We start from the raw sequence: 9,446 nt of genomic DNA on the forward strand, positions 1-9,446 counted from the left end.
TCGGGGGACGTGGGTTCCATGTTCCCCCAACCAGTGCTTCCCGCAAGTGTTGGACCACACCGGAGTATCACTCTAGTGTCAGCTTGGCTCGGTCGGGTGCGCTCTGACCTGTGAGTCAGAAAGTTGTGGCTTCTATATCCTACCCCAGGTCCACAACACAATCTGACAAAATCTAGGCTGACACTCCCAGTGCCGGCACTGAGGGAGCGCTGCACTGTCGGAGGTGCCGTCTTTCAGATGAGTCGTTAAACCGAGGCCCTGTCTGCCTTCCCAGTGGAGGCCTCCCCGATATCCTGGCCAATATTTATCCCTCAACCAACATCACTTAAAAAAAAATAGATTATCTGGTCATTATCACATTGCTGTTTGTGGGATCTTGCTTTGTGCAAATTGGCTGCCATGTTTCCTACAACAGTGACTACACTTCAAAAGTACTCCATTAGCGGTAAAGTGCCTTGGGACATCCTGAGGTCGTGAAAGGGGCTATATAAATGCAAGTTCTTTCTTTCCTTTCTTCAGTGCAGCACTGAGGGAACGCTGCATTCTCAGCCTGCAGCATGAGATGTTAAACCGAGCCCTGTCCTGGTGGATGTCAAAGATCCCCTGGCACTGTAGGGAACCGTAGAGCGTTCACCAGCTAGCTGCTACTTCTTCACTCTTGCTACCCAGTCCTCGCAGATTGCAGGTTTGAAGCCACATATCCCAACAAATTTCCCTAGCCCTTTGGTCGACACGTTACGCCCAATTTTGTTAACGTTGGCCCCTAAATGTGATACCAGCTGGAAGCCAAAGGTCCCTGCGAGTTAACTAGTTGTCACAGTTTTATAATTTTTTCTCCCCCAATCATTAGTAAGATTTATCTTACCACATGTTATTGTTAGTAGAACTGAAACGGAGAAGATGCACTAAGTGGGATAATGTTGACAATTAAAATACACTCTACCGTGAATACTACAGTAATTACTTCAGAAGCAGCTGTGCACTATCCTGCCCCCTGTTACGAGATGCTGTAATCCTTCAGGTTGTTGAGGTATCAGCTTGGCTGAATGGCCTTGTAGTTTGTGGGTTACATAGGAACAGGAGGAGGCCATTCAGCCCTTCAAGCTTGTTCCGCCATTGAATTAGATCATGGCTGATCTGTATCTTAACTCCAACTACCCGCCTTGGTTCTGTAACCCCTAATACCCTTACCCGACAAAAATCCATCAATCTCAATTTTGACATTTTCAATAGACAGTTTCCTAGAAGTAAAGGGAATTAGGGGTTACGGGGAGCGGGCAGGAAATTGGACATGAAGCTGAGTTCGGATCGGTCAAGGCCCTGTGGGTGGCGGAGCGGGCCCGGGGGCTGAGTGGCCGGGTCCTGCTCCTACTTCTTGTGTTCTTTAGATTTGAGGTTAGGATCAGATCAGCCATGATCTTATTGAATGGCGGAGCAGGCTCGAGGGGCCGATTGGCCTACTCCTGCTCCTATTTCTTATGTTCTTTTGACCCCCAGCCTCAACAACTTTTTGGAGGAGAGAGTTCCAGATTTCCACTCCCTTTGTGTGAAGAAGTGCTTCCTGACGTCACCCCTGAACGGCCTATCTCTAAATTTAAGATTATGCCCCCTTGTTCTGGACTCTCCCACCAGAGTAAATAGTTTCTCTCTATCTACCCTATCAGATCCCTTAATCATTTTAAACACCTCAATGAGATCAACCCTTAATCTTCTGTACTCGAGGGAATACAAACCTAGTCTATACAACCTGTCCATATAATTTAACCCTTTTAGCCCCGATATCATTCTGGTTCTAAGCCCCACTTTAGTACTTGAGAACACAATCTATGCCAGCAACAATACTGAGGGAATGCTGAATTTTCGAAGGTGCTGCCTTTTGGATGAGTCTCCAGGTAACTATTCAGGTGGATGCAAAAGTTCCCACGGCACTCTGAAGAGAAAGGAGTTCTCCAGGAGTCATAAGAGCATAAGAAATGGGAGCAGGAGTAGGCCATTCGGCCCCTCGTACCTGCTCTGCCATTCAATAAGATCGCGACTGATCTTCTACCTCAACTCCACTTTTCTGCCCTATCCCCATATCCCTTGATTCCCTAACTGTCCAAAAATCTATCAATCTCAATCTTGAATATATTCAACGGCTGAGCATCGACAGCCCCCTGGGTTCGAGAATTCCAAAGATGCACAATCCTCTGAGTGAAGAAATGCCTCCTCATCTCAGTCCTAAATGGCCAACCCCTTATCTTGAGTCTATGACCCCTAGTTCCAGACTCTCCAGCCAGGGGAAACAGCCTCTCAGCATCTACGAATTTTATATGTTTCTCATTCTTTTAAACTCTGGAGAATATAACCCATTCTACTCAATCTCTCCTCATTGGACAACCATCTCATCCCAGGAATCAGTCTAGTGAACCTTCGTTGCACCCCTTCTAAGGCAAGTATATCCTTCCTTAGGTAAGGAGACCAAAACCGTACACAGTACTCCAGGTGTGGTCTCACCAGAGACCTATATAATTGAAGCAAGACCTCCTTACTCTTAAACTCTAACCCCCAACGTTCCTCCCTCAATCAACCACACCAAAAAACAGATTATCAGGTTATTGAAATCACATGTTGTTTGTGGGATCTTGCTGTGCGCAAATTGGCTCCCGCATTTGCCGACATAACAATAGTAACTGCACTTTAATAGTAATTCATTAGCTGAAGTGATTTGGAACATGCTGAGGTGAAAGGTGCTATATAAATGCAAGCTCGTTCTTTACATCACAAAAGGACTGGGACGCACGGTCACTATGATGCTCATAACCATGCAGTTAACCAGCAGCAGTACCACTATTATCACAGATCATAGGATCATACAGCACAGAAGGAGACTATTCGGCCCATTCTGCCTGTGCCGGCTCTATGAAAGAGCTATCCAATTAGTTCCACTCTCCCGCTCTTTCCCCATAGCCCTGTAAATTTCTCCCTTTGAGTATTTATCCAATTCTCTTTTGAAAGTTACTATTGAATCCACCCTTTCAGGCAGTGCATTCCAGATCATTACAACTCACCGCATAAAAAAAATTCTCCTCATCTCCCCCCTGGTTCTTTTGCCAATTATCTTAAATTTGTGTCCTCTGGTTACCGACCCTCCTGCCAGTGGAAACAGTTTCTCCCTATTTACTCTATCAAAATCCCTCAATCTTGAACACGTCTATTAAATCTCCCCTTAACCTTCTCTGCTCTAAGGAGAACAATCCCAGCTTCTTTAGTTTCTCCAGGTAACGGAAGCCCCTTTTTCTGTCCCTTTTTCCTGAAGTTGTCAACTCTCACTGGGACTCCGTCATGCACAAGAATCAAAAACTCCCCTTAACCTTCTCAAATTCTGGAAGTGGTAGGATTCAAACTCACACCCCCCAAGAGAGACTGGAGCTTTAATCCAGCGCCTTGGTCACAAATAGCACTGAACAAAAGTATTTTTCCATATTATTTTTTGCACTGACGTTAGTAGCAGCTTCACGGAGCAATTGAACAAAAGCTACATTACTTTGACCACACAACACAATATTGCTGCACCGACCGGTCAGCACTTACACAGAACACCATCAACGAGGCACTTTAACAAACCACCAATGAGTTAAAGGGGCCTTTTCCCGATCGAGATTTCTTTCCATTATTGTTGAAAATGGCACAAATGTGGTTGGTTCTTGCGGTGTTCCCATGTTTGGCTTTCTTTGGAAAAGGAAACTTAAGTGTCTCTTCTACACCACCACCACCAACCTGGTTTTAAAAGCTCCTAGCACGCTCTGCCACGGAGTGATAAAAGTGCAGGACTCACGCCCACATTCCCTCACGTGCTGAGTTCCTTATCTTGGCCATGCTATCATGAACTTGTTATTGGGTAACCTTGCAAAAACTACGGAGTTCTGCCTTCCCCGACCAGCAGTACCCAGTTCCAACTCAAATCCCAGCTGAGGGCTTACTATACGCAAATGTAAGGAGTCTTACAACACCAGGTTATAGTCCAACAGCTTTATTTGAAATCACATAAATCACTTCACATTCAGTGCTGGTATCAAACTTAAGTCAGTTGTGACAATGGTCACATTTGGTCCTGAAGATGCCCTCTTGCTCCCAACCTTGGAACAAGACAACCTTCCTCCCCAGTGTGTCATTCCCATTCCTTCTATTCTAGCCTCTCAAATAAAATGTTGCCCCGCTACAGCTATTGCTAAGTGCAGCACAATAATATGGTGGTGAGGGAAATTAAATTGACTGCCTTCCTTGATATCCTTAATAGCCATCAGGGAAAGGAGACCTTTAGTACTGTGCACTAGATGGTGAAAGGATATAGGCCGGTGTCCTAATGCAGAATGCCGGAGTGTTTTTATGTTCTAAAGATGGGTTGTTGTAACGGAACTGTCACTGGTGACAGGTCAGCAATTTCAATCAATAACTTTCAAGATTGTTCAGCGAAAAGAGTCTCATTGATGCCACATTACTGTCCTCCATCGCCTGAATTATTACAGCTCCATAAACAGAAGCTTCTGTAATTAATTAGTGGGCCCGTGGCATGCTGAATTTATCGATCTAGTACGACCTATGCCCCTCTTTTGTGATGCCACGTGCACATATAAAGCAACTAAAGATAATCGGACCAATCTCCTTAGATGAGTGGGGAGAATCGGATGCTGCAGATGAAAGGATGATTTCAAGCCATCATTAATTTTCATGTTATCCTTCGAGACAATGCAATCTGCAAAAAATCCAAAAGGTGACAACAAGTTTACTCCAAATAACGGTTAGAAAGTAGCTCCTAGAAGCTTAAAGTAATTTGAGACAGGACATTTGGTGAGTGTAACAGGCTCGGGAGGAACAGGTGACTTTGGACCTATGGTTCCCAAAGCTCTCCACCACTGGGGGTTTCCCTCGCCTCATGTCTGGGTCTGTTGTAGACTCATTGATAGAGATTGATTGCTATGATTAGTCAACAACTCCATCATCATTGTATCATGTTACTGCCAGGATGGTAGAAGGCCAACTAGATGGACCTTGGTCTTTTCTCGTCTAGCAATTCCTATGTTCCTAAAATGCTGTTACAAACACTGTCTGTGCTACGCTAACGTAACTACACTTGTATTATGCATGGTTAATAGCCCATGGCACTCACTTGAACATCAAGCCGCTTAATTATAATAATGTGTGCTAAGGATTTACTCCTATTAACATTATTCAATCACGACTACGTTATAATTTTGCTTGTCTTTGCGACTCTATAATTTTCCTGGATTGCCAGTGAAGCTGTTTTTCATATTACTGTAGAGAAAATTAAAATGTAATCCAGCAGATTTTAAAGTAGGAGATGCCAGATTGCAGAGCAGGATACTGCATATTGTGTGCGGCTTATAGGAGATAAAAGGATGTTGCTACGCTATAACAATGGAACGTAGGAACAGGAGGAGGCCATTCGACCCGTCGAGCCTGTTCCGCCATTCAATTAGGTCTTGGCTGATCTGTATCTTAACTCCATCTACCCACCTTGGTTCCGTATCCCTTAATACCCTTGCCTAACAAAAACTTATCAATCTCAGTTTTGAAATTTACTATTGATCCCAGCCTTAACAGCTTTTTGGGGGAGTGAGTTCCAGATTTCCACTACCCTTTGTGTGAAGAAATGCTTCCTGACGTCACCCCTGAATGGCCTAGCTCTAATTTTAAGGTTATGCCCCCCTTGTTCTGGACTCTCCCAATGGTCACGTCAAAATAACAATGCTTTCTTTAATTCTAAAAAAAACAACGAAGGAATGCTATGAGCACTGATGACCCAGGAATCCTTGTTAAGGAAAAATTAAGACGATTCACAAAGGATAGAGAATTAAATTGTAAAAACAAAATTCCGAATGCTTGCTACAGGTGGGGGGTCTCACCCAACGACCATGTGTGGCGGGAAGTGGTGGGATGGAACATCCTGGAAAGTGCGGCCCCAATCCCCTGATATGTACAGCCAGAGACCTAGGGTCCCACAGCGTTTGGATAATTGTCCCTTTAACAACATTTAATTCACCCCATATCCTCTCCATCACCAAGACCTACCTCCTACTTCCACCTCCGTAACATTGCCCGTCTCCACCCCTGCCTCAGGTCTCTGCTGCTGAAACCTTCATCCATGCCTTTGTTACCTCTAGACTCGACTATTCCAATGCTCTCTCGACCAGACTCCTACCTTGCACCCTCCATAAACTTGAGCTCATCCAAAATTCTGCTGTCTGTATCCTAACTCGCACCAAGTCCAGTTCATCCATCACCCCTGTGCTCGCTGACCTACACTGACTCCCCAGTCCGGCAATGCCTCAAATTTAAAATTCTCATCCTTGTTTTCAAATCCCTCCATGGCCTCACCCCTCCCTATCTCTGTAACCTCCCCCAGCCCTACAACCCTCTGAGATCTCTGCGCTTCTCCAATTCTGGCCTCTTGCACATCCCCCATTTTAATCGCTCCACTATTGGCGGCCGTGCCTTCAGCCGCCTAGGCCCTAAGCTCTGGAATTCCCTCCCTAAACCTCTCCACTCTCTACCTCTTCCTCCTCCTTTGAGACGCTCCTTAAAAACTACCTCTCCTGTCCTAATGTTTCCTTATGTGGCTCGGGGTGTCAAATTTTTTTTGCCAATCGCTCCTGTGAAGCGCCTTGGGACGTTTTACTACCTTAAATGCACTTTATAAATGCATGTTTTTTTTGTTGTTGAAACACAGGTACCAAAATAAAACATTTCTGTAATTCACTCTCATACAATAGTTGGCATTAGCACACAAGCTTGTAATTAGCAATTAAAATTAACCAAATACAGTGTGAATTGAATGCCACAAGTAGATTAAGAAATTTATGGACAATCTACCTCTGCAAAATAATATATAACTCTGAATTCCAATAGATTATGTAACTGTATCCATGAGATTGCAAAGAGGTAAACCACCAATTTTCAGCTTTAGGGAGGAAGAATGCATGAAGGAGAACATGGAAATGGTATCCAAGCTACAGCTGAAGAGCTAGCATCTGCAGAGGCACGATGGGCCAAATGGTCTCCTTCTGTCAACATGGTTGATCAGTCATTAAAACCTCGGGGCTTGACTGTGGAATCTCTCAGGAACCGGAAATGACTAAGCAAAGCATACTTTGGATTGCATCAATTTATACTTTGCTGGTTAATACTGCAATCAGTGACTCACACACCAACCTACTGATTTCTACTTTGTGTGCATTTGTTGGGTAAGGGTATTAAGGGATATGGAACCAAGGCAGGTAAATGGAGTTGAGATACAGATCAGCCATGATCTAACTAAATGGCGGAACAGATTCACAGGGCTGAATGGCCTACTTCTGTTCCTATCACAGCAAACATGCATTTGGTCCATAAATAGAAATTTATCCCTTCCCATTTGGCAAAGTGGGTTAAGTTTTCAGTATGCAACAGGGGATGAGGATGAAGTTGGCATTAATGCAGTGCCCAAGATGCAATAATTGAAATTCTGCCAATGTTTAAGTGATACGCCTAAACAGTCACAGGTTCAAAACACCGCATTTCATTTTCAATTAGTGCTGAGTTGCTGAATTTTAAGGCATTCATCTATTAACGGGATGCTGTTCAAAAGGCCTTAATGCTCATTTTAAACCTTTCATTGCTGATGTTCCTCCTCCATCCCACATGGGAAATAGAACTCCATATTTTGTACACTGTGTGCGACACTCCTTTAAAACCTACCACATTGATAAAATTATGGCATAAAAGTGTGATGGGAGCTTACAGTAGTCACATCATTAATATTAACTGGGTAGAAATAGCAATTTTAAAACACCAACATGTAAAACCACCCACGATTAAAAAAAATTAAACTCAGCCTAATGTGGTAATGTCAGAATGATTGATCTTGCTACTTTTGAATATTTCATTAATCCTTCCAATAACCAATAGACTTAAATCAATTACAAGATAATTAGTCTTCACCACAAAATGACGGCGGTATATTTGTTTCTGTCTATGCTTAGTTGCAGATGTAGAAAATGAGAATGGAGTACAGATATGGTTTGTTATCATTTCAAACCAGAATGTGAGTCAGGCAACTGCTCAGTGATGGATCCAGGTCCCAGGCTTAAAGAGAATTCAGAACAATTGTACAACCAACGTAGCAGGGACTGCAAAGTGATTAAGTATCTTGTTAACAAGTGGCACAGAAACATGCACTTCGAAATGCGAGTGCACTATGACATGGAGTGGGGGGGCACAGTTACTATCCCCACCCATGTAGTGAGTTACCTATTTCGCCCATGGTACCATGGAGGATTTACCGAGCAGAGATCAGACACTTCTGCGGAGAGTGGAAGAAAAGATCAAAGGGGCAAGAGAGTCGTCCTTGGCCACTTTAGTCAGAAGCGGTGGCTTCTTACATAGGAACATATGAAAAAAAAACGACAGCTAAAGAGCAGCCGATGCATCGAGCCTGACCTGTCCTGAAGCATGGTGGTGGCTTTCCGCGACCGGTGGGCACCGCGGGGTTCAGACTCTCTCCTGGACGCTGATGATATTATAATTTAATTGTTGAATCACTTCTAGTTTTTTCCCCCTCTCTGTTGCTTTATTAAGTGTATTATTTTAATTGGAACTTTAGTTTATTTTAGATTAGTGGTGCCGAGGGCACTTGTTACAATGGTTATATGTTTAGTTGGGTGATAGTGAGGCAATTTAGTGTCACCTCTATTGGTTTAATTAAAAAGCTCATCTTAATGGGCCCCTTAACCAGCATGTCTATAACAGGTATCAATGATCAATTTTGGGCCAATAGCTTGATCCACCTGATCCCAAATAGTTTCAGCTGCACCTCATAAAGCAATATCCTCCCTCTCTAGAACAATTAGGTCCTGATTAATAAATATAGCCACACCTCCACCTCCTCCTCCTCTTTGTATTATTCTGTCCTTCATAGAAAGGTCTAGGAATAGGCTGCTCCATTTGGTATCAGGGATAAATAACACAGAGCAGGGAAGGCAAGAAGTGAGAAAGAGGAGAGACTATGATGGTGGAGGATTTTGATGAGGTATACTGGGGGGGATCTGTTTTTCACCGGTCAGTGAGTTAATAACTAACTCGATAAGCTTAGGAACATTGACAAATAAATGGGAAAGGTTAAGAGAATTTTTTTTTTTTAGGTTGTTAGGACATAAAATACTTGACCAGAAAGTGATGAAAGCAGAATCCGTAATGGCTTTTAAAAGAGAAGTGGATAAAAGAAATCTGATAAGGCAAAGGAATGGAACCAAGTGGATAGCTCTTTGAGAGCTGACCTCAGCACGATGGGCTGAATGGCCTCCTTCTGTGTTGTAATGTGCTATGGTTCTAGAAGGTGTGGGCATCATTAATGCAGGATACATTTCAAATTGGATTTAATAAATTTTAAGGAAAGTTCTTTCTTAAAC

This window comes from Heptranchias perlo, chromosome 18 (assembly GCF_035084215.1).
Source record: "Heptranchias perlo isolate sHepPer1 chromosome 18, sHepPer1.hap1, whole genome shotgun sequence".
NCBI lineage: Eukaryota > Metazoa > Chordata > Chondrichthyes > Hexanchiformes > Hexanchidae > Heptranchias > Heptranchias perlo.